The 26,057-nt window shown below is 35.5% G+C and overlaps 1 long non-coding RNA gene and 1 pseudogene across 2 annotated transcripts in view; both read right to left on the bottom strand.

Annotated features, from left to right (window-relative positions):
• LOC129529681 (uncharacterized) overlaps positions 1 to 26,057 on the bottom strand; it is a 417,056-nt gene that overhangs the window by 218,276 nt on the left and 172,723 nt on the right. The gene's annotated exons all lie outside the window — the stretch shown is intronic.
• LOC109024723 (NADH dehydrogenase [ubiquinone] 1 beta subcomplex subunit 3-like) lies at positions 15,861 to 16,157 on the bottom strand (annotated as a pseudogene).

The raw sequence follows: 26,057 nt of genomic DNA, 5'->3' as shown, positions 1-26,057 counted from the left end.
ATCTATATTTTATAATATTTATCATATACAGAAGGATATCTTGACTGCTTCTGTGTTTGGCAATATGAATAAAGCTGTTATAAACCTCTGTGTGCAAGGTTTTGTGTGAACAGAATTTGCTTTTAACTAATTTAGGTAAAAACCTAGAAGAAAAATTGCTGGAATATATGGTAAGACTATATTTAGCTTTGTAAGAAATTGCCAGACTTCCTTTCAAATTGGCTGTACCATTTTGCCTTCCCACCAGAAAAGAATGAAAATTCACATTGCTCTCCATCTTCGGCAGAATTTGGTGCTACCCATGTTTTGGATTTTGGCCATTCTATTAGGTATACTGTACTATCACTGCTGTTTTAATTTTTTATTCCTTAATAATATATGATGTGGAACGCCTTTCCATGTGCTTATTTTCTATTTATATACCTTCTTTGGTAAGGTTTCTGTTCAGGTCTTTTGCCCATTTCTTAATGAGGTTGTTTGTTTTCTTACTGTTGAACGTTAAGAGTTTTTTGTATGTTTTGGATGCCAGTTCTTTATCAGATATGTGCTTTTGCAAAGATTTTCTTCCAGTGTTTGGCTTGTATTTTACTTCTTTTTAAATGTCTTTTGCAGAACAGCAATTTTTTTATTTTAATAATTTATCACTTTTTTCTTTCACAAATTGTGCTTTTGGAGTTGTATCTAAAAAGTCATATCTGAACCCAAAGTCACCTAGACTTCCTCCTATGTAATTTTCCAGCAGTTTTATATTTTGCATTCTACATTTGGGTGTGATTTATTTTAAGTTAATTTTTGTGAGAGGTATGATGTCTATGTCCACATTCATTTTCCTTTTGAACATGAATTTCTACTTCTTCCTGTACCATCTCTTGAAAATACTATCCTTTTTCCATTGAATCATGTTTGCTTTTTTGTCAAAGATCAGTTGATTATTTTTGTGAGGGTTCATTTCTTGACTCGCTGTTCCATTGATTTGTTTGTCTATTTGTTTGCCGGTACCACATTGTCATAATTTCTGTAGCTTCATAATGTATTAGAGTCTGGTAATTCAGTGCTCCCAATTTGTTATTCTCTTTTAATATCTTCTTGGCTATTCTAGGTCTTTTGAATTCTACATAAACTTTAAAATTTGTATGTTGACATACAAAATAACTTGCTGGGATTTTGACTAGGATTGCATTGAATCTGTATATCATGTTTGGTACATCTGATGTCTTAAGGATATTGAGTCTTTTTATCTGCCAACGTGGACTATTTTTCCATTTATTTAGAACTTCTTTGATTTTTTTCTTCAACAGTTGGAAGAATTTTTGTTTTTCTTATGTATAGACCTTATACATATTTTGTTAGATTTATATATTTGTTAGAATTTTGTACATATATTTGTTAAAATTTTATTTTTTGTGCTAATGTAAAGACCATCATGACTTAATTTCAAATTCCCAATGTTCATTGATAGTATTAAGATAGTAATTGACTTTTGAATAGTAACTTTGTATTCTGCAACCTTCTCATAGCCAGTTATTAGTTCCAGGAGTTTTTGTTGTTGTTGTTGTTGATTCTTTTGGATTTTATTCTTAAACAATCATGTCATCTGAGAATAAAAGCGGCTTTATTTTTTTCTTGCCAAACCATACATCTTTTATTTCTTTCTATTGTCTTTTTGCATTAGCTAGGACTTCCAGTATGATGTTGAATAGAAGACATGAGATGAAACATCCATGTTAGTGATCTTGCCTTGACCCTGGTTATATGGGGAAATCATCCAGTTTCTCACTATGAAATATGGTGTTAGTTCTAGGCTGTTTATAAATATTGTTTATCAAGTTGAGGAAGTTTCCCTCTATTCCTAGTTTGCTGAGAGATTTTTTTATCATGGATATTTGTTGGATTTTGTCAAGTACATTTTCTGCATTTGTATGATCATATGATATTCTTGTTCAGCCTGTTGATGTGACGGATTACATTAATTGATTATTGAAACTTAAACCAGCCTTGCATAGCTGAAATAAATCTCAGTTGTAATATAATTGTTTTTATACATTGTTGAGTTTTATTTGGTAGTATTTTGTTGAAGATTTCTGCAACTATGTTTATGGGAGATGTTGTAGTTGACCTTTCTTGTAATATCTTTGTCTGGTTTTGTTACTAAGGCATAAACAGGATCTTTATGCTGAAAACCACCAAATGCAGCTGGGACATATTGAGGAAAATTGAAATAAATCATGTGGCTTTGGATTGGAAGACTCAACATAATAAAAACAGTCAATCTTTTTCAAACTTTATCTGTATGATTAATGCAATTTCTACAAAAACACAACAGGATTAATCGTTTATATATATAATACAAGCTTATTTTAAAATGTATAAGAAAAGGCAGATAAACTAGATTAACTAAAACAATTTTAAATATGGAAAATAATGTTGGAGGAACCACACTACCTAATTTTAAAACTTTCTATATAGCTACAGTTATCAGTATTAAGACTGTGGAATTGGTGGAGGGATAGGCATGTAGGTCAATGGAATAGAAAACAGAGTTCATCAATACACCTACGAAGTACTACTGACTGACAGCTGACAAACTTGCAAAGGCAATTTGAAGGAGATAGGATACTCTTTTCAACAAATATATTGCAACAATTGGACAGTCATAGACATACAACGAACACTGACTTAAATCTCCCATTTTACTCAAAAATGAACCTAAAATAGATGAATCATGGATCTAAATGTAAAATGACAAATGATAAAATCTTTAAAAGAAAAATGTAAGATTTTTGTTAGTATCTGAGGGTTTCATGAAAAGCTTAGAAATGCCATTGAAAACAAGATCCATAAAAGAAAAGTGTTAATATGTCCCTCATCAAAATTAAAAAAGCTTCAATCTGTGAAAAACCCTGTTAAGAGAATGTAAAGACAGGCATACTGTATACCCAAAAAAGGACTGGTATCTAGAGTACATAAAGAACTCTCAGAACTCAGTGGTTAAAAAATAGGCAATCTAATTAGAAAATGGGCAAAAGAGTAGAATTTACACTTCACCAAAGAGGATATGTGAATGGCAAACAGACACATGAAGAAATGTTTAAAATTGTTTGCCATTAGTGAAATGCAAATGAAAACCACAATTAAATAGCATTACACACTAATTAAAGTGAATAAAATAAAAAAATACCTATAACATCAAGCACTTAAAAGTAAGCTGAGGAACTGGACCTCTCGTACATTGTTGATGGAAATGCAAAATTTTACAGTTATTTGGAAGAGTTTTGCAGTTTCTTTTAAAGTGGAACACATACTTACTGTACATCCTGGCAATTGTACTCCCAGGAGTGCAATTTAACCTGGAATAATGAAGTCCTATTAAATTAGCTTCTTTTGGCTGCTATAACAAATTATCACAAACTCAGTGGCTTAAAACAACAGAAATATATTCTCTCACAGTTCTGCAGAGGATAATAGGAATGTAAAATCAATTTCACTGGGTTGAAATCAAAGTGTTGGTAGAGCTTTACTTCCACCAGAAGCTCCATTGGAGAATCTGTTCTTCGATTCTTCCAGCTTTTGGTGGTTGCTGGCATTACTTGGATTTTAGCAACATCACTCCACTATCCGCCTCCATGGTCATACCTACTCCTCTTCTTTCTGGGGCAATTTTTACTCTGCTTCCCTCTTATAAGGATGGTTGTGATTAGACCTAGGGCCTACCAGGATAATTCAGGATAATCTTCCCATCTCGAGGTCTTGAACTTAATCACATCTGCAAAGTATGTTTTGCCATATAAGGTAACATATTTAGTGGTTCTGGGGATTAAAACATAGATACCTTTGGGGACTGTTATTCAGCCTGCCAAATTTATGTTCACACAAACTCTTGAATATGAAAGTTCATAGCAGTTTTATTCACAATATACCAAAGTGGAAACAATCCAAATGCCCTTCAATGGATAACAATCAATAAACTGTGGTATATTCATACAATTAAATACTACTCAGTAATAAAAGAAATTAAACTACTGATTCCACAATAGTTGGCTAGTTGGCATTAATATCAAACCATTATGCCAAGTGGAAGAAGCCAATCTCAAAATATATGATATTGTCTGATTCCATTTCTGTAACGTTCTTGGAAAGGCAAGACGATGTGACACAGACGACATCGGTGGTTTGTCTAGGTGTTAGAGGGGTGGGGAAGGTGTGACTCTAAAGTGATGGTGCCAAGAAGTATTGGGAGCGATGGAACTGTTTCCTCTCCTGATTGTGGTCATTTTTACATGTATCTATACATGTGCTAAAATTCACAGAACTAAGTATCAAAAATAAGTCAATTTGTTAATTTGAACAAATTTGGGCAGAAAGAATTTCTTCACAGAAACAGTGTGTACAAAGGACTAGAGGTTAAAGAGACTGTCACATTTATGTGACTTAGTAATGCTTTAATTTTGACTGACAGAGGCATAGAGCACAGGGATGTGGATGCAAAGAGAGGGAAAATGCTGTGATTTCAGTGGCTTTTTAATAATCATGGGATCAAGAGTGCAGAACATTGATACTAAAATTGTGTCTGACAAATCTAATGACTGACAATAATAAATTAATATTCTCATCTCCCATGCTGATTTCCTTCAATAACTGAAAGCTGGTGTCTGTAATAGGACAACCTGTACCACGCCGCCACCACCACTACCACTGCAAACATCTGCAAGGAGACTGGTACCCCTGTGCCCACCAGCACCCCAACTCATTCAATAAATGTGCACCTCACTGTGCTGCCACTGCTGCTGGCACATGTGAATGAGCATGGATACCACCACCATAGCCTGAAAAAGTGCTTTAGCAGGTGCCACCCATCAGAGTGCTGTGACCAGCAGTCCGAAAACACTTTGGTCCCTTTGATGCAGAAGGTTCATAACCTTGAGAGGTCAAATAACAAAGCCAGGTGCTCAAGAATAGAGAATAGAGAACCCAGAAATAATTCTGCACACCTAACCTATACACAGCCGATCTTCCATAAAGTCGGAAGGAGTGCGGAAAGGACACCCTATTCAATAAATGATGCTGGGATAACTGGCTAACCATAGGCAGAAGATCGAAACTAAACCTACTCCTTACACTATATATACAAATCAACTCAAGATGGATTAAAGACTTATATGCAAAACCTAAAACTAAACTATCCTGGAAATAACCAAATATTTCATAATGAAGATGCCAAAGGCAATTGAAACAAAAACAAAAACTGACAAATGGAACCTAATTAAACTAAAGACCTTCTGCACAGAATGAAAAACTATCAGCAGAGTAAACAGACAACAACAGTATGTGAAAAACATTTGCAAACTTTGTGTTAAGTCAATTTGCAAGCAAAAAACAAGTAACCCCATTAAAAAGTGGGCAAAGGACATGAACAGATACTTTCCAAAAGAAGATATTCATGCATCCAACAAGCATATGAAATAAAACTCAACATCAGTGATCATTACAGAAATGCAAATCAAAACCACAATGAGATATCATCTCACACCAGCCATAATGGGTAATATTAAAAAGCCAATAAATAACAGGTGCTGGTGAGGTTCAGGAGAAAAGGTAACACTTATACACTGTTAGTGGAAATGTAAATTAGTCCACCCATTGTGGAAAGCAGTGTGGTTATTCCTCAAAGACCTCAAGACAGAAATACCATTCGACCCAGCAATCTCATTACTGGGTATACACCCAAAGGAACAGAAATCATTTTATTATAAAGGCACATGCACATAAATGTTCTTTGAGCACTATTCACAATAGCAAGCACATGGAATTAACCTAGGTGCCCATCAGCAGTGGATTGGATAAAAACAATGCGGTACATATACACTATGGAATACTATGCAGCCAAAGAAAATAATGAGATTATGTCCTTTGCAGCAACGTGGATGGAGTTGGAGGCCTTATCTTAAGCAAATAAACACAGGAGAAGACCAAATACTGCATGTTTTCACTAATAAGTGGGAGCTAAACATTGAGTACATATGGACACAAAGAAGGCAACAACAGATACTGAGACCTAATTTGGAGTGGAAGGTGGGAAGAGGGTAAGGTAAAGAACTACCTATGGGGTACTAAGCTGATTACCTGGATGATGAAATAATCTACACACCAAACCCCTGCAACATGCCATTTACCTGTATAAGACCCCTGTACATATATCCCTGAACCTAAAGTAAAAGTGAAAATTAATATATGATGGCAGCTGTCTTAGGAAGTGCAATTGGTATTGTGCTCCCTACTCAATGAAAGTTGGGTTTATGTTTAAGTTAGGATTAAGAAAAAAATGGTAATGTTGAGCCTGCCTAAAGAGCAAAAATTTTCTGATAGAATTAAATTACTAGTATTTTATTTCATTCTGTTCATTCATGAATGGCGTACATAAGGAAATGTGTTTTCTGCCTCTATCATCACGGAATATAGAGAATCACTCAATGTGTCCTCTTCATGGACTTATATTATCTCAATATTTTCTCATTCAGCCTGCCTCCCCAGGCATCTACTTAAACAATTTCCTTATTTCCTACTTAGGATTAATTTTATAGTATTACACATAGATTTGCATAAAATTTCAAAAAATAAATGATGATATAAATGTATTAGAATAAATTATTGATAGATCATGAAAAGTTCTTCTGCCTTGTAGTAATAAGGAGCAACTGCATAGGATAGAAAAATAAAATAGGTCATTTTGCACATATTCTTTTGATATCTTATGTAGGTATTGCACAAACCAAGGCCCTGTCATCAGTTTATTTGGTTACATACTTCTTTCATATATAACATGCTTTAGTTATATTGAGCTATAGCTTAAGATTAAATGGTTAGAGTTCTATATAAGTTTATTCTTGATGTTATCATACCAATTTCTCAAAAATAAATATTTTTGGTGGTGTGTTGTATTGATTACTATGTTAAATACCAGAGTATGTTGAAAATATTTGTATTATTTTGAGTAGCTTCTGTCATTTTTCCATTTATTAGTAGAAATCAGTTTTTATTTGACATTTCTATTAAATCATTTCTTTACTACCAGTAAAGATATATTCCCATTTCTTGATTATCGTGTATAAGGTACAACTTAACAAGGTATAATATAATATATAAATAAATATAAAAAACAATCCCTACATTTTAATAGCTTACAGTCTAAGGAGACAAAGCAGGTGTGCCTGTGTGCACATGTATACACCTACATGAAGATCAATAGTAAAACAAAGATATGTCATGGCAAAGCACAGATCTGAGTTGGAAGACTAAAACTTAATATTTGGCTCTGCCTCTTGTGTAACCATGAATAAGTTACTTAACCATATCAAGTGTCTGGTTGTTTTATCCTTAATATAGCAGTAATAATGCACAGTGATATTGTTATTACTGATATTTAGTGAATTGTTCAAAGAATAGGCAACAGATGTTTGGGGAAGCTGGCTGAGTGGGAAAATATTGAGGAAATATAGGTCCATGAACAGGACTTTCCACTCCATTGTCATAAAGTGATTCTCTTGATTCTGAGATGATAGTGGCAGTAAACACATTTATTTCCTTAGGCCCATCATTTCTGACTAAGCAGACAGGGAAATTATATGGAATAATGTGTATGAAAACATAAAGGGTCTCATACCCAAATAGATGTAGTCCTTTTATTCTATTCAAATAGAACATCAGGACAATGACTGCAACCATTTAATGGACCTTCAGGTCAGATATTGTTTTATAGTACTTGAAGTTACCATGCTATTCTGGAAAGATTATAGGTTTTGAAGTCAGATCTATTGGATTTTGAATCATTACTTGAATAATGGATGATTGTATAACACAGTGTACATGACAATCTGATTCTTAATTTTATCATTTTCAATGAGGATATCATTATCCATTTACCTCAGAGAGGCATTGTGAGGATTAAAATATTATTTAAAACATGTGATGTGGAACATATTTGTATTAAAATGCACTCTCTTCTCAGGACTTCACAAGGACCACAGAAGTCTCAGTTGAGAAGTGTGAAATCCAACCTTTGAAATAGATTATGAAACATTAGTAAGTTTATCTGTGTATGTTAGAGTGTGTGTGCAATTATAAATTGGTTTATAGCAAATCACAAGAACACAAAGGCATAACTATGATGCCCTTTTGTTGTTAGCCAACAATACCTACTCATTAGCAAAGAGAGGGTATGGGTAGAGCGGTGCTTGTCCTTATCCAAATCTTACTGTTCCATTATACTGGCAGCTACTGTGGCAGACAGGCCGACGAGGAAAGAGAAAGTCACCAGTGAAAAGGAGCCATTTGATGGTCCTTCTTGTCCTCTCCTAAGTCAGGGTGTTTCCTGCAATCTGTTTTCAAGAATATTTAAAGGTCAGTGGCTTGTTGTAATTCTGATTTATTATTTTGTCATTTTGAGCAAAACTCCAATAATTTTGTTATTGTTTTTCTGTGTATCCTTCCTTCCACTATTTAGAGATTGTAAATGTTTTTCTTGTAAGAAAACGGACGAAATACCAATGACTCGGGTTATATTGCATTTGTTACGCAAGCTTTTTGGCAGGCACCTGCCTCTGAAAGAGAAAGAGCCAAGCACCACTTTACTGGACTTACTAATTTTAGGGTTGCCATGGCTTTAATTGGATTGTTATTTATTGAGCATTCAAACTGTGTTAGGCAGCATAAAGAACACATAGAAAGCATGATGTGGATATTAAGGATGTTATGCCCTAAAAAAGGAAGTCTATTAACTCAAATACAGAATGTATCCAATTCTGTAATTACTTGCAAAATCTTGATTGGGGAATTCATTTAGCTAGCTTTATATTTAGAAGGTATTTTTTATGTCTTTCTAGTTTAAAACTGTATTGCTCCAAATAGCATTTCAAGACACTAGTGTGCTGATGTTCACATATATGAAGTTATTGGTCCTCTCTTGTAACTTAATCAACAAATATCTCATGAAGTACAGAATACTTGGCAGATACAAAAGACCCTCAGTAAACTAAGTCCTCAGAGAATAAAGCTATATTCATTCTGGATTAGTGTTGGAAAAGTTATTAGGTAAGGATAATGAACACCATAAGAATAATGAGGCTCGGGGGGAGTTGAAGGAGGAGGGGTAAATTTGAGGTTGTCAGAAGAAACAATTCAAGGTTATACTGCAGCTTGATACAGAGGAATATGAAAGATTGCCCAGCTCTGCTCTACCAATCTCAACTGAGCACCAAGAATGTCTTAGGTCCCCTCCAAAGCACTGTAGATATAATAGTGAAGACAGATATGCTCTTTTGGTTTTGAGAAATTCACAGTCTAGCTGCACAGATAGACAGGGAAATGTAATTATTCCTTTGTTCAGCAAATATTTATTGAGTTCTCTTTTCAGACACTGTTCCTGGGGATGGAAAGACAGTGAATAAAAGACACAAAAATTTCTGCCCTCATGACCACATTATAAGTTAGACAGACTAATACAAAGGAGTATGTGTGTGTACATATATCATCTATGTTTGTATCTATATCTAAGTAGATATAATTTTATATGTAATACAAAGAAGAGGAAGGGCATGTGCTGCTTCTATAGGAAGGTAGAGGAAGGCCTCAGTAGTAAGGTGACATTGCAGCATTTCATCTGAAGACATACTTACTCTATGCAAACATGAAAAAGTAAGCAATGTAGATATGGGTGTGAGGTGAAACAGCATTCAAAACAGAGGGATTAGAAAATTTAAATACTTTAAAGAACATGGGCATTTTGTCTGTTGGAGATATAGCAAAAAGTCAGTAGGGCTGGAGGGGGCTGATAGGAAGATAACATAGGGCATGTCCCATATCTTTTTTATTTTTGCATTCTCAATGCCTACCACTAACGAATGATTCCACTGAATGATTGACAAACTAAGAAGTGGACAAAAGAGAAATTGATTCTGAAGTTTGGGGCAATGGAGAGTGAATAAATACTACAGAAATATATAGATTCTATACCTAGGAAACCCTAAATACTCCAGCAAAAGGCTCCTGGAGCTGATAAACCACTTCAGTAAAGTTTCAGGATACAAAATCAATGTGTAAAAATCAGTAGCATTTCCATACATCTATAATGTTTAAGCTAAGGGCCACATCAAAAATGCAATCCCATTTACAATAGCCATAAAAATTACATATGAATACATCTAACCAAGCAGGAGAATGATCTCTACAAGAACTACAAACACTGCTCAAAGAAATCATAAATTACAGAAACAAAAAAAAATTCCATGCTCATGGATTGGAAGAATCAATATAGTTAAAATGGACATGCTGCCCAAAGAAAGCTACTAATTCAATGCTATTCCTATCAAACTACCAACGTCATTATTTGCAGAACTAGAAAAACTGTTTCAAAATTCATATAGGACAGAAAAACAGCCTGAATAGCTAAAGCAATCCTAAGCAAATAGGACAAAGCCAGAGGCAACTCATTACCTGACTTCAAACTATACTATAAGACTACTATAACCAAAACAACATACTACTGGTATAAAAACAGAGAAGAACAGACAAAAATAGACCAATGGAACAGAATAGAGAAACCAGAAATCAAGCTGCCATTAGACATTTTATCTTCAACAAAGTCAACAAAAATAAGGATAGGGAAAGGACAGTTTTTTTAATAAACGGTGCTGGGATAATTGGCTAGCCATATTCGGAAGAATAAAACTGAACCCCTACCAGTCACCATATAAAAAATTAACTCAAGGTGGATTAAAGATTTAAATGTACGACCTCAAACTATAAGAACCCTAGAAGAAAACCTAGGAAACACCATTCTGGACATTGGCTTCGGGAAAGAATTTATGACTAAGTCCTCAAAGGCAATTGCAACAGAATAATAAATTGACAAGTGAAACTAATTAAAGTAAAGGGCTTCTGTACAGCAAAAGAAGCTAGCAACAGAGTAAGCTGACACCCTACAGAATGGGAGAAAATATTCACAAACTATGCATTTAACAAAGGCCTAATACCCAGAATCTGTGAGGAACAACTCAACAAACAAGAAACAAAGAGCCCCATTAAAAAACGAGCAAAGGACATGAACAGACACTCCTGGAAAAAGACATACAAGCACCCAATAAACATATGAAAAAATGTTCCACACCACTAATCATCAGAGAAATGCAAATCAAAATGTCAATAAGATATCACCTTACACTAGTCAGAATGGCTATTATTTAAAAGTCAAACAATAACAGATGCTGTGGAGGCTGTGGAGAAAGGGAATGCTTATACAATATTTGTGGGAATGTAAATTAATTCAGCCACTATCGAAAACAATTTAGAGATTTCTTAAAGAACTTAGAACTATCACTTGACCCAGGAATCTTACTACTGAGTATATATCCAAAAGAAAACAGATCGTTCTACCAAAAAGACACATGTACTCACATGTTCATTGTAGCACCATTCACCATTGCAAAGACATGGAATCAACTTAGGTGCCCAAAAATGGTGGATTGCATAAAGAAAATGCGGCACAAATACACCATGGATTACTACGCAGCCATAAAAAATAATAAAATCATGTCCTTTGCAGCAACAACGAGGCAGCTGGAGGCCATTATCACAACTGAATTAACACAAAAACAGAAAACCGAATACTTCATCCTCTCACTTACAAGTGGGAGCTAAACATTGGGTACTCATGGACATAAAGATGGGAAAAATAGACACTGGGGACTACTATAGGTAGGAGGGAGGACAGGGGCAAGGGTTGAAAAACTGATGGTTACTATGCTCAGTACTTGGGTGACAGAAAAATCTGCATCCCAAACCTCACCATCACCTAATATGCCCAGGAAAGAAACCTGCACGTATACACTCTGAATCTAAATAGAAACTCTAAGAATAAACCAGAAGTAAGCTAAGAGAGTTGTGCACAAATGTGCTCTGTTTGGTATTATATTGGGAGGCTATGGGGATTGGGAACTGCTTCTTAGAGGAGATAACCTTTCAAAACCCTGAAAACATGTAGATGTGCTTTAGGCTTCTTATCTGCCATCTAGCTACTGTGTGTTACCTCATCTTGTCATGTCTAAAATGGGACTAACATTAAAAATCCTGTCTAGCATGGTCTTCTTTTAAATTTCTTATTGTAAATGACAATTTATAATTGCATCTATTTATGGGGTACAAAGTGATGTTTTGCTTTATGAATAGAATGTGAAATAATTAAATTAACTAGTTAACATATCCATCACCTCAAATAGTTAACATATTTATGCAGTGGGAGCATTTGAAATTTACTCTTTTATCACTTTAAAAACGTACAATCCTCTATTATTAACTATATTTACCATCCTGTGCAATAGATCTCAAAAACATATTTCTCCTGCCTGAGATTTTGTACCCTTTGGCCATTATCTTCCCTTTCCCCTCACCCTCCAGCCTCTATAACAACCATTCTACTCTCTGCTTCTATAAGTTCAATTATTTAAGGTTTTACAATTAAGTGAGAACAGGTAGTATTTGTCTTTTTGTGCCTGGCTTATTTCACTTAGCATAATGTTCTCCAGGTTTATTCATGTTGTCACAAATGACAGATTTTTCTTATTTTAAAGGCTAAATAATATTCAATTGTCTATACATTCCACATAATCTCTATCCATTAGCCTGTTGATGGGCACTTAGGTTGATTCCATAATTTGACTACTGTGAATAGTGCTGAAATGAACATGTTTGTGTAGATATCACCTCCACAAAATGTTTTCAAACCTTTTGGGCAAATATTCAACACTCAAAAGTGAGATTGCTGGATTATATGGTACTTCTATTCTTACTTTTTTGAGGAATCTCCATGAATTTTTCCAGAAAAGCTGTCCAAATTTATATCCCCCATCAAAAGTGTACAAGGGTTTCTTTTCTCCACATTCTCGCCAACACTTTTTATCTTTCAACTTTTTGATAATATCCATTCTGGTAGACATGAGGTGAAGGCTCATTGTGGTTTTAATATGATTTTTAAATGATTAGCAATATTGAGCATTTTGCTCATATCTGTTGGCCATTTGTATGTCTCCTTTAGAGAAATGTCTATTCAGGTCCCTTGCCCATTTTTAAATTGGGTATTTTGTTTACTTGCTATTGAGCTGTTTGAATTCCTTGTATATTTTGAATATTAACCCTTTATCAGGTATATTGCTTGCATATATTTCCTTCCTACCTGTAAGTATGTTGTCTCTGCACACTGTTATTTGCTTCTTTTAGGTTTGATGTAATCCCAATTGTCTATTTTTGCTTTTCTTGCCTTTACTTTTGGGTTCAAATCAAAAATATCTTTGCCTAGACAAATATGTATTATTCCCCCTACACATTTTTCAAGTAGTTTTATAGTTTCTGGTGTTATGTTTAAGTCCTAAATCCATTTACAGTTGATTTTTGTATATGGTGTTGAATAAAAATCTAATTTCATTCTTCTGCATATGAATATCTCATTTTCCCAATGCCACTTATGGAACAGACTGTTCTTTTTGCATTGCGTATTCTTGTCACCTTTATTGAAAATCAGTTGAATGTACACGCATGGGTTCATTTCTGTTACATTGGTTGATGTGCCTATTTTTTTTCTTTTGCCAGTACCATATTGTTTTTATTACTATAGCTTTTTAGTGTAGTTTGAAATCAGGTAATGTGATACCTTCAGCTTTTTTCTTTTGCTTATGGATGCTTTGGATATTTGATTTTTGTGTTCCATATAAATTTTAGGATTGTTTTTCTATGAAAAATCACATTGTATTTTTGTCTTTATTTCAATAGTTTTAGTAGTACAAGTGGTTTTTGGTTACATGGATAAGTTCTTTAGTGGTAGTTTCTGACATTTTGGTGCACTCAACACCCGAGCAGTGTACACTATATCCAATATGTAGTCTTTTATCCCTTACCCCCCCCACCCTTCCCCCCAAGTCCCCAAAGTCCATTATATTTATTGTTCTTATGTCTTTGCATTCTCTTAGCTTAGCTCTCACTTATAAGTGAGAACATATGATATTTGGTTGGCTATTCCTGAGTTATTTCACTTAGAATAATGGCCTCCAGTTCCATCCAAGTGGGTGCAAAGGCCATAATTTCATTCCTTTTATGGCTGAGTAGTATTTCATTGTGTATATGTACCACATTTTCTTTATCCACTCATTGGTTGATGGTCATTTAGGTTGGCTCCATATTTTTGCATTTGGGAATTGGGCTGCTATAAACATGAATGTGCATGTGTCTTTTTCATATGATGACTTCTTTACCTTTGGGGAGATACCCAGTGGTGGGATTGCTGAATCAAATGGTAGTTCTACTTTTGGTTCTTTAAGAAATCTCCATACTACTTTCCATAGTGGTTACATTAGTTTACATTCTCACCAGCAGTGTAAAAGGGTTCCCTTTTCACTACATCCATTACAATATCTATTATTTTTTGACTTGTTAATTATGGCCATTCTTGCAGGAGTAAGGTAGTATCTAACTGTGGTTTTAATTTGCATTTCCCTGATAATTAGTGTTGTTGAACATTTTTTCTTATGTTTGTTTTCATATGTTTGTGTATCTTCTATTGAGAATGTTCTATTCACATGTTTTGCCCAATTTCTGATGGGATTATTGGTTCATTTCTAGCTAATTTGTTTGAGTTCCTTGTATATTCTGAATATTGGTCCTTTGTCGAATGTAAAGATTGTGAAGGTTTTCTCCCACTCTGTGGGTTGTCTGTTGTACTCTGTTGACTTATTATTGTTATTATTTTGCTGTTCAAAGACTTTTTAGTTTAATTAGGTCCCATTTATTTATTTTTATTTTTGTTGCATTTGCTTTTGGGTACTTGGTCATGAAATCTTTGCCTAAGCTAATGCCTAGAAGGGTTTGTCTGATGTTATCTTCTCGCATTTTTATGGATTCAGGTCTTAGATTTAAATCTTTAATCCATCTTGAGTTAATTTTGTATAAGGTGAGAAATGAGGATCCAGTTTCAGTCTTCTACATGTGGCTTGCCAGTTTTCCCAGCACCATTTATTGAATACAGTGTCCTTTCCCCACTTTATGTTTTTGTTTCCTTTGTTGAAGATCAGTTGGCTGTAAGTATTAGATTTGACTTTATTTCTGAGTTCCCTATTCTATTTCACTGGTCTATGTGCCTGTTTTTATACCATGACCATGCTGCTTTGGTAACTATTGATTTGTAGCATAGTTTGAAGTCAGGTAATGTGATGCCTCCAGATTTGTTCTTTTTGCTTAGTCTTGCTTTGGCTATGCAGACTCTTTATTGGTTTCCTATGAATTTTATAATTTTTTCTAGTTCTGTAAAGAATGTCGATGGTACTTTGATGGGCATTACATTGAATCTGTAGATTGCTTTGGGCAGTATGGTCATTTTTGCAATATTGATTCTAACCATCCATAAACATGGGATGTGTTTTCATTTTGTGTCATCTATTATTTCTTTCAGCAGTGTTTTTTTAGCTTTCCTTGTAAGATATTTCACTTCCTTAGTTAAGTATATTTCTAAGTATTTTATTATTTTTTTGCAGCTGTTGTAAAAGGGATTCAGTTCTTGATTTGATTCTCAACTTGGTGGTTGGTGTATAACAGTGCTACTAATCTGTGTACATTGATTTTGTATCCTGAGACTTTACTATATTTGTTTATCAGATATAGGAGCTTTTTGGATGAATCGTTAGGATTTTCTTTTTTTTTACTTTTTTTTTTACTTTATGAAATCTTACTAGCATGTTTTAAGGGACAAACTCAAATGAGTAGGCTACAGTAAAAAACTCTTATTTTGGAGAGTTAAAAACCAACTAACATACTTCTATATATTATCTTCAGTGATGCTTCTTATTTTTATTCTGGGACTCCAGGTAATATTCAGCCCCTACAGCTACCACAAATGCAGCAAATCCTCATTTGAATGCTTTTAATAAGACACCAACAAAGGAAACATTGTTTGCAAAGCCACCCATGTATCTCCAAGTTTCATTGCAGCCCCATGGATACCTTAGCCCTTATGCAGCCAGCATCTGGACAGTTTCTAATGGTGTCCCTTCTATTTTCCATTGTTTATAATCTGGAAGTTCCATTTTACTTTCTTCATGTTCATGTCCATGTCCACAGTCCATGTCTGACAACAATCTGACCTCTCAGGACACTCAACTCAGGATTTTCTAGATATACGTTCATATCATGGGCAAACAGTGACAGTTTGACTTCCGCTTTCCCAATTTAGATTTCCTTTATTTTTATCTCTTTTCTGATTGCTCTGGCTAAGACTTCTAGTACTATGTTGAATAGAACTGGTGAACCTGGGCATTCTTGTGTTGCTCCAGTTCTCAGGGGGAATGCTTTCAACGTTTCCCCATTCAGAGTGATGTTGGCTGTGAGTTTATCATAGATGGCTTTTATTACTTTGAAGTATGTTTTTTTTTTTGTTTTGTTTTGAGATGGAGTCTCACTCTGTCACCCCAGGCTGGAGTGCAGTGGTGTGATCTCGGCTTACTGCAACCTCTGCCTCCCGGGTTCAAGTGATTCTGGTGCCTCAGCCTCCCGAGTAGCTGGACAATGGGCACGTGCCACTGCGCCCGGCTAATTTTTTTTGGATTTTTAGTAGAGATAGGGTTTTGCCATGTTGGCCAGGCTGTTCTCGAACTCCTGACCTCAGGTGATCCACTCACCTCGGCCTCCCAACGTGCTGGGATTACAGGTGTGAGCCGCCACGCCCAGCAAAGTATGTGTCTTCTATGCCAATTTTGTTGACGGTTTTTAACATGAGGGATGCTGGATTTTATCAAATACTTTTTTCTGCATCTATTTAGAAGATCACATAATTTTTTAAATTCTGTGTATCACATTGCAATTTTCATACGGATTGTACTGCATCTGTAGATGGGGTAGTATAAACATTTTAACAATATTTCTTCTTCCACTCAATAAACATGGGATATCTTTCCATTTATTCATATCTTACTCAATTTCTTCCATCAGTGTGTTGTAGTTTTCAGTGTACAAGCCTTTCACCACCTGGGTTCAATTCATTGCTATTTTTTTTTTTTTTTTTTGTAGCACGTGAATATAAAATTGTTCTCTTGATCTTTTTTGGATAGTTTATTGTTAAGCATACAGAAATGCCACTCATTTCTGTGTGTTCATTTTATATTCTGCAGGATTACTGTATTTGTTTATTAGTTCTAACAGTGTTTTTGGTGGAGTCTGTAAAGTTTCTATATATAAAATTATATCATCAGCAAGCAGTGACAATTTCACTTCTTTCTTTCTTTTTTAAATGCCTTTTATTTCTTTCTTTTGCCAAATTGCCCTGGAAAGGACTTCCAATACTATGATGAACGAAGTGGCCAGAGTGAGCATTCTTGTCTTGTTTCAGATCTTAAAAGAAAGGCTTTCAATTTTTCACCATTGAGCATAATATTAGCTGTGGGCTTCTATGTGGCCTTCCTGTGTTCAGGTACATTTCTTCTACACCTAATTTGGTGAGCATTTGTAATGATGAAAATATGTTGAGTTTAGTCAAATGCTCTTTCTGCATCAAATGAGATGATCATATTAATTTGTCCTTCATTCTGCTAATGTGATGGATCACATGTACTGATTTGCCAATGTTGAACCAACTTTGCATGCCAGGGTTAAATCCCACTTGATAATAGTGGATGACCCTTTTAGTGTGTTGTTGAATTTGGTTTGCTATAATAGTATGTTGTTGAGTATTTTTGCGTTTATATTCATCAAGGTTATTGACCTGTAATTTCTTTTCTTATAATGTCCTTGTTTGGCTTTGGTATCAGGGTAATGCTGACCTTGACAAAAAGAGTTTGTAAATATTTCCTCCTCTTGAAATTTTTAGAAGAGGTTTGAGAAGGATTGGTATTATTTCTTTTTTAGATGTTTGATGTAACTCAGCAGTGAAGCCATCAGGTCCTGAGCTTTACTTTGATGGAAAACCTCTTATTACTGATTTAATATCTTTACTTGTTATTGGACTATTCAAATTTTCTACTTTTTTATAATTCAGTCTTGGTAGGTTGTATATGTCTATAAATTTATCTATTTCTTCTAGGTTCTCAAATTTCTTGGCATATAACTGTTCATAGTAATCTGTTACAATCTTTTGTATTTCTGTGGTATCAGTTGTAACATCTCTTTCATTTCTGATTTTATTTGAGACATCTCTTTTTTCTTAGGTAATGAAGATAAAAGTTTATCATTTTTGTTTGTCTTTTCAAAAAATAACTTTTTCTTTTGTTGATCTTTCATATTGTTTTTCCAGACTTTGTTTCATTTAATTCTGCTCTGATCTTTATTTCCTTCCTTCTGCTTTTTGTGTTTCTTCTCCTTCTGCAGCTCCTCTTAGGTGATGTTTGGTCTCTTGATGATATTTCATAATTCCTGTAGGCTTTCCTTATTATATTTTATTCTTTTGCCTTTTTGTTCCTTTGACTGGATACTTTCAAATGTCTCTCTTCTAGTTCAGTGGTCCTTTCTACTGCTTGAGAGAGTCTGCTGTTGAAGCTTTCTACTGAAACTTTGTAATTTTCTTTTGGAGGAGTCAAGTTTCTCTATTTTTTTTTAGTAAACTTTGTGTTCTTACATTGTTGTCTGCACATCTGAGGGGACAACATCTTTTCTGGACTTTATAGGTGTTCTTTGAAGGGATAGTCCTTCATTATTTAGTCTAGCCTGTGCTTCTGTTATGACCAGACAGTGACAACCTTGAACAGGCAGAGTTTCTTGTAAGTTCTGTAGTTGGCTAAGCTGCTTCCGCTGTTCTGATTTTGAGTGGGGCTGCTTGTTGGGCTGTGCTATCGGTGAGAACACTGGCTGGGCTCTACTATCAGACAGAGCTGCTGGCTGGGTATAGTGATGACTTCTGTTGAGGCTGGTCACAACACGTATACTTTGGCTGGGTAATTTTACTACTTGGGCTCTGCAGTTGGGCAGGAATTCTGGCTAGGCTTTGAGGTTAGGTAGAGTTGCTGCTCAGGATAGGCAGCATGGGAAGCTATACTCCTTAGAAATGCACAGTTTCAGATTGCCTCCCTTCAGGGTGGAGCAGTGGGGTGGGCTTTTGGTTGAGTTAAACAGTTGTTAGATGTTCCTGGTCAAGCAGTTACATCCCCTGTACTTCTATGAAATGCACAGAAGTGAGAGTCTCCCTGCCTGGGCAGGGACACTGAATGAGCTTTCGGCTAAGTGAAGCCACTGCCTGACTTCCTGGGTCAAGCCGTCTAATCACTTTGCTTCTCTGAAACGTGTGAAGGTGGGATTCTCCTCACTTGGGCAGGGTCATTGAGGTGGGATCTGAAGCTGGGCATGGAGACTAGCTATCTAGAAATTCAAGCTAGATTGAACTTTCTACCATGTTTTTGATGCAACCAGCTCATCTTTAAATATGTGCTATGTTAGCTAGTATCTCTGATCTGGCACCACAGCTGACAGAAGCACAGAGGTACCACCAATAACTGCATGCTGTTCACTATGACCTCTGCCTCCTTTCTTTGTTTCTATCTAACATGCAGTGGTCTAACCATAACGTTTCCCCTAGTATTCCCTATCCGGTAAGAACAGAGTGATCCTTGGAAGTGTCTCTTGTTCTCTTTCCCTTCTGTAGAAACCTTGGGACCAGGGAAATCCTCTTTGTGGTGTGTCAACTTGAGGGAGCGGGAGGGGTGACATGGTTGGAATAAGGGCATCCTTTTTACCTTCCAATTTGGATTTCATTCAGTTTTTCAACCACACCTATGTCTTAGGATTGTTTTCATGTAGAGGAGTTTTCAAAAAATGTTCTGGTCTGTGGGTAGTTGCTAGTTGAACTTTCTGTGGCAGCAATGGAGACAAAGATTTTTCTATTCTGCCATCTTGCTGATGTCATTCCCTAGCATGTCTCTCTTGAAATGTTACCCCACATTGTGGCAGTCTGAGTTTACATTAAAGGGGCATTCTATAACATTGTTAAGGTTTGCAGATACCAACATTTCTGAATCAATTAGATTCATCCACTTTTCACCCTTATTCTTTGACCCAGTACCTCAATTTCCTTGGTCTACAACTCCTTATCTTCCTACTGTCTTCATGGCCCTTGGATATATAATTTCGTTTGTTCTTGCTTGTGGCCTTCAGTTTCTCCAAGCCCCATTTGGAAAGTCCTCCTTGATTTGGTGTGTTTCCATAGAATACTTAGTTTAATGACCCTTCCTAATCTCTAGCTTCTCTCTGTCTACCCAAATACCTTTTTGGAGAGTCATAGATAGTATCTACCTCATAAATGTATTGTGAGACCCAAAGGTAATAATATATGTGTAAGCGCTTTATAAACTCTGATTTCTTTATACTTGTAATGAAATCTTTAGTTTTAAGGCCATGAGTTCCCAAACAAAAAGATTACAGCAAAAGTAGGGAAAGGGAAAAAGAGTAGGTAGGTAGAAAGTTTATCTCTGTCAGTGGTAAGATAAATCAAAAGCATGAAATACAGTGGCCTTTGGAAGAGTCAGGGCAGCTAGGTTGGGTTGTCCTCATCAGTCTGATAGAGAGCACTGCACAATTCATCTTCATCTCTGCCCCTCTATCTCAAACAATCTGTAGATCCCTCTTCCATTTTTCTCATGCCAGATTTTTTCTTCTTAATTTTTCCCCATGCTAGATTTTTTCCTACCCTTAGTTTAGGACATTTTATCCCATTATTTCTCTCCTTATATTACTTTCCTGCTTCTTCTGCCTTATGATTTTCTGGTTATTGCTCTTTATCCTTAAAGTGGGTTTTGTTATGGTTTCTGGGGCAGCTGCTCTAGAAGCTTGTAGTACATGTCATACTAGGAGTCAACCTGACCACTTTGCCTGCTTGGAGAATATTCTTTGCTACAGTAAAGAGATAAGAAAGAGAAGCTGAAAAGCATGGTGAAGAGAGTGATGCATAAGGAGTCAGGAAGTCTGGATTATACCGTGCATATGCTGGGTAAACGTTGGTAAGTCCCTAGCCTCATGGAGGTCTCAGGTTTACCTAATTATACATAGAAGGTGCTAAACTAGATAACGTCTAAGAGGTCTGATGTGCTGGATTCTGAAAATGTCATCTTAACTTGCAACACAGAGAATTATTTTTTGTGTGTGGGGATAGAGGATAGTAGGACTTGAGCTAGTGATTGACCGATTGGAATAAATTAGCTCTCTTGTTTCCTAGCACATTGCATCATGTTTCTATTCTTAGAGTCTCTAATCAATGCCTGAAAATACAGATTGGAGACCCTGCTTCCCAAAATAACTTTCTACTGTGTCAGCATATAGTGTCTGCACACTGAAAATAATTGACTGTATTGTGAGCTGAAAAACTCTGAATAAACTTTTTATTTCCAAAACATGCAGTTGGCAGGTTTCCTAGGATGTGATGAAAGGGGATAAAGAGCTTCCAGGTTGCTTAGGAAAATGGCCCGGGAGTTTTACAGTCCACTAAGCTCTAGATTAATCAGAATCAAATATCATTGATTCTACCTTCAATTTTATCAAAGATTATGGGACCTTTTTCTCTAAAGCAAACCATTCTGTAGCCACTGAAATAAAAATAATTTCCAGAGAATTTGGAATTGCTTTCAGCAAATTAGATTGTGAGATGAAAACAAGTACTTACTGACTTAATTTCTCTAACACATGCTTCGTGAACACATATTTTGAATGTTATAATAACTTGTGCAAGAGTATATGCAGCAATGACTTATAACTAGGGAGTCTGAGTCAAGGTCTAAGCTGGATGTTTGAATTTGTAGAACTGATTACGATAATCTTTTATGCCCCTGAGTTCTTTTCCCTTGCATAGCTAAATCAGAAATTTTGACATCTTTCCAAATCCCAAACTCTCAACCTCTCTGCATCTGTATCAAAACTCCTTTAAATTAACTCTCAACCTCCCTGCATCTGTATTAAAACTCCTTTAAATTCTTCCTGCTACTGTGAAAGTAGCACTTTATAACTATCTAAGACCAACCCCTCAACTGCGTTTTGGATTTCATATCCTCTCACCCTGTTGAAGAAATCACTGCTGCAATAAATGTTTCCTTCTCTCTTGTGTATCAAACATTCCTCCCTTTCTACTATGTCATTTCCATCAGAAATAAAAATAGAAGGACAAACAACTTTTAAAAAACTAAGTATCTTTTCTATTATTAGAAGCAAAAATAAAAAATGTATTTTACTCTATATCACCCTCCAGCTACAGCTGAATTTCTCAGTTGCCTTTTACAAAAAAGCAATACTTTTTCAAAGATGCCTTTTCATCTAAAATCTTTCAACTCCCCTTTAGAAGGCCCACTCCATTCTTCTTAAAACATTTTTAATTTATTTTGGCTTCCAAGATGCCACTTTCATCTGTTTATTTCTTATATTACTGGGCACATGGTTTCAGGCTTCTTTCATTGTCTGCTTGCTTCTTCTCTGCACGATCTCTAAATACTAGAGTATCTGCAATCTGCCCCTGGCCCTCTACCAACCTACATTCTTGCCTAACCAATCTCAATCTATTCCATAGCTCTACACATGCCCCAAGTACAGATCTTTCTCTTCAGTTTTAGACATATATGAAACTGCCTAATCAATATCTCTACTTGAATGTTCAGTAGGCATCTGTATTAGTCCGTTCCCATGCTGCTGATAAAGACATACAAGAAACTGAGAAGAAAAAGAAGTTTAATTGGACTTACAGTTCCACATGGCTAGGAGGTCTCAGAATGATCGCAGGAGGTGAAAGGCACTTCTTACATGGCAGCGGCAAGAGAAAATGAGGGGGATGCAAAAGCAGAAACCCCTGATAAAATTATCAGATCTCATGAGACTTATTCACTAACATGAGAACAGTATGGGGGAAACTACCCCCATAATTCAAATGAGCTCCCACTGGGTCCCTCCCACAATATGTGGGAATTATGGGAGTACAATCCAAAATGAGATTTGGGTGGGGACACAGAGCCAAACCTATCAGCATCTCAATCCTAAAATTTGTAAATAGGACTCTTAATCCATGCCTATCGCATAGGCAACCTGGTCCTCCACAGACTTTTTCTTTACAGTGTCATCCACCCATCTTCTCAGTTCAAATACCTAGCTGTATCCTCATCTCTTCTAACTCCCCCAATCCCCACATCCAATCTATCAGTAAATCCCAGGAGGCTCTATCTCCAAAATATTTCCTGAATTCAACCTCTTACTGTGTTCTGTACTACAAACCTAGTTTCAATCACAATCATCTCTCTCCTGAACCCTTGCAATAGCTTCTGAATTGATCTACCTGCTTCTTCCCTTGCCCTTTTTTGGCCGATTTGCCACAAAGCAGACAGGATGATCCTTTCAGAAGTTAGTCAGATCATGTAATTCTCCTGCACAAAACACTCCTTTGTGTTTTCATTACCTTTAGAATAAAATCTAGACTCCTTACCATGTCCTTCAATACGCTGTAGGATCTGGACCTCTGGCCACCACTTTTATCTCATCTTCCACTCCTTGTCTACTGTCCTTGGGCTATATCATATTATTTTTCCTGAAACATGCTAAGCTTGTTGCTATACTAAGACTTTTGCACTAGTTCCCTTTCATATTTGTCAGCTACTTTTATCATTATTAAACCCAATGTGTGTGGAGGTAGAACTGTAATTTGCATGTGAGATTTGATGAGATCAATCTACAGACTTTGCAGCTGCAGTACAAAAGATGCACGCAGTGAGACTTGGAAAGAAAATCAAATATATTAAACTGCCAATTCACTCAAAAATAATCCCCTAATATTCTTTTATGAAGAGAAGCTTGTTGAATTATATGTTACTCTTAGTTCTCTATCATATAATTACTTTAGAAAAGAATTTTGTACTGCAATTAAAAATATGGTAAAATCATATTTATAAAAATAATTTTCCTGCCATTAAGACACTTAGATTGGTTTTTTCTTCAGTAGAAATACTGTAATATAATTGACCTTTTGTGCAATCCTTGATTTCCTTAAATTAAAAAGAGAATATAAGATGAAAAAAGTAAATATTATAAGGAAATAGAATATTTCTATAATTTTTAGAAATTTTCATTTTATAAAGCTTTTTGTTGAATATTTCTGGGTTAGGATTGATAGACATAAAACCTGATTTGATTGCTTTGCAAAATCCATTTACTGAGAATAACTTTTTTCTGTTATCAGAATTGATTAAATCTAGCTATTCATTTGGGATGACACAATTAGGCAAAGAACGAGCCTGTCTGTGTGACTAAATTGGGACCACCACAACCAATGCATCCAGTGACCTTTCTTAATTCTTTTACCCTGAACAATAAACTGAATTGAATTTTAGAAAGAACTTATAATCTCGAGACCAGTTGTTTTTAAAGTGTCCTTTAAGAAAGCTACAATATCAGTCAAGATTAGTTCCTCTAGCATTATGCTGCTGCAATATGCAATCAGTCAACTATCTCATGATGACATTTAGCCAGGAGAATTTGCAGGACTATACTTAGGATCTGCAATGAAAATTGATTCATTAACATATGAGCCATACATTATTGACTTTTGCTTAGGAAAAAATCATCAGTTTTAAAATCAGTTTATTTGAGTAGTCTAAATATAATTTTCTTTTCTGAATGAAGGAAAATTTCCAAGAGTATATCTACATCTCCTGTCCTTTTAAATGTTCTTCACATACTAAGACATGTTATCTGTTACCCACCTACTTTTGTCATAATGAAAATTGTTATTACAAAGAAACTTTTTTAAAACATATATTTTTATGTGGATGAAGGCAAATGTGCACCCTAAGACATATCGTTTGAAATGTGTTTCTGGCTTTTGGGGTTGGTGTGGGTATTCTTAAAAACAGGCCTTTTCTACAGATTATCATCAAGGTGTAGGCTTGGTAGGTTTAGATCCTGCTAACAGTGTGTTCCAGTACTGGGAAGTTGATGTTGGAGTAAAAGGAATACAAACTCTCAAGAAGTTACATAGATTTTTTCTGCAAGCAACTCTTGCAGCAAGAATTTATGAAGTGATGCTGGTCCTGAGAGAGTAAGAATGGAATGACAATAAGTCAAATAGAGTGTGAGCTTAAAGAAAAGCTGAAACCATATCATGGTGTATCCAACTCAAAAAGTGTTATGGGAATAAGGAACATATTCTTGTCAGTACAGCTGTCTTTTAACAGTATTTTGAAAATAACAGAATTTCAGTTATTTAAAATATACTTTGTTGCAATGTTTAGTTCTCTTATAATAAGATACTACTACACACTTATTAAATGGCTTTTTAAAATTTTACTTTAAGTTCCAGGATACATGTGCAGAACGTGTAGGTTTGTTAGATACGTATATATATGCCATTGTGGTTTGCTGCACCTATTGACTCCTCCTCTAAGTTCCCTCCCCTCGCCGCATACCCCATAAGAGACCCTGGTGTTTGTTGGTCCCCCTCTGTGTCCATGTGTTCTCATTTCTCAACTCCCACTGATGAGTGAGAACATGCGATGTTTGGTTTTCTGTTCCCATGTTAGTTTGCTGAGAATGATGGCTTCCGGCTTCATCGATGTTCCTGAAAAGGACATGATCTCATTCCTTTTCCTGGTTGCATAGTATTCCATTATGTATATGTACCACATTTTCTTTATCCAGTCTATCATTGATGGGCATTTGGGTTGGCTCTATGACTTTGCTATTGTAAATAGTGCTGCAATAAACATACATGTGTGCATGTGTCTTTATAGTAGAATGATTTATATTCCTTTGGGTATATACCCAGAAATGGGATTGCTGGGTCAAACGGTATTTCTGGTTCCAGATCCTTGAGGAATCACCATACTGTCTTCTACAAACGTTGAACTAATATGACATTCCCACCAACAGTGTTAAAGTGTTCCTATTTCTACACAGCCTTGCCAGCATCAATTGTTTCTTGGCTTTTTAATAATCACCATTTTGACTGGTGTGAGATGTTATCTCACTGTGGTTTTGATTTGCATTTTTCTAATGATCAGTGATGTTGAGCTGTTTTGCATATGTTT

Source organism: Gorilla gorilla, chromosome X (genome assembly GCF_029281585.2).
Source record: "Gorilla gorilla gorilla isolate KB3781 chromosome X, NHGRI_mGorGor1-v2.1_pri, whole genome shotgun sequence".
Lineage (NCBI taxonomy): Eukaryota > Metazoa > Chordata > Mammalia > Primates > Hominidae > Gorilla > Gorilla gorilla.
The sequence above is the reverse complement of the archived record's forward strand: the minus strand, read 5'-3'. Positions and strand labels throughout refer to the sequence as shown.